The following is a 786-nucleotide window of genomic DNA, read 5'->3' as shown; positions in this document are numbered from 1 at the left end:
CTCTTTCTCTCTCTTTCTTTCTTTCTTTCCCAGTGATTGAACCCAGGGGCACTTAACCACTGACCCACATCCCCAGACTTTTTTATTTTTCATTTTGAGGCATAGTCTCACTAAGTTTCTGAGGTTAGCCTCGAACATACTGCCCTCCTGTCAGTGGGATTATAAGTGTGCACCATGTCCAGCTAATTTTTTTGAATACCAGGGATTGAACCCAGGGGCACTTAACCACTGAACCACATCCCCAGCCCTTTTTAAAAATATTTTGTTTAGAGACAGGATCTTGCTGAGTTACTTACGGCCTTGCTAAATTGCTGAGGCTGGCTTTGAACTCACGATCCTCCTGCCTCAGCCTCCCAAGCCACTGGGATTAAAAGTGTGTGCCACTGCTCCTAGCCCAGCTAACTTTCTTAATATTAACTATTCTTTTACACCATCATTTCTAATGTCTACATAGGATTTCATTATACAAACAGGCTTTAATTTCCCTTACCAATCAAATATTATTAAAGATTTAGGTGGTGTTCAAATTTTCCTCATATAAATAAAGTCTGGAATGATCCTTCAAACCAAATATAAGCTCACATCCAAGAATGTTTTTTAAAAATTCATTCTTGAAACAGCAATATATGAGTACATAAACATTTACTAAAATTTTATTGTGTATTTAATGTAGCTATATTTCTTTCTCTTTTTTAGTTGTAGTTAGACACAATATATTTATTTTATTTATTTAATTTTTATGTGGTGCTGAGGATAGAACACAGGGCCTCGCACATGCTAGGTGAG

The sequence above is a fragment of the Marmota marmota genome, unplaced genomic scaffold, assembly GCF_001458135.2.
Source record: "Marmota marmota marmota unplaced genomic scaffold, marMar, whole genome shotgun sequence".
NCBI classification, from domain to species: domain Eukaryota; kingdom Metazoa; phylum Chordata; class Mammalia; order Rodentia; family Sciuridae; genus Marmota; species Marmota marmota.
The sequence above is the reverse complement of the archived record's forward strand: the minus strand, read 5'-3'. Positions refer to the sequence as shown.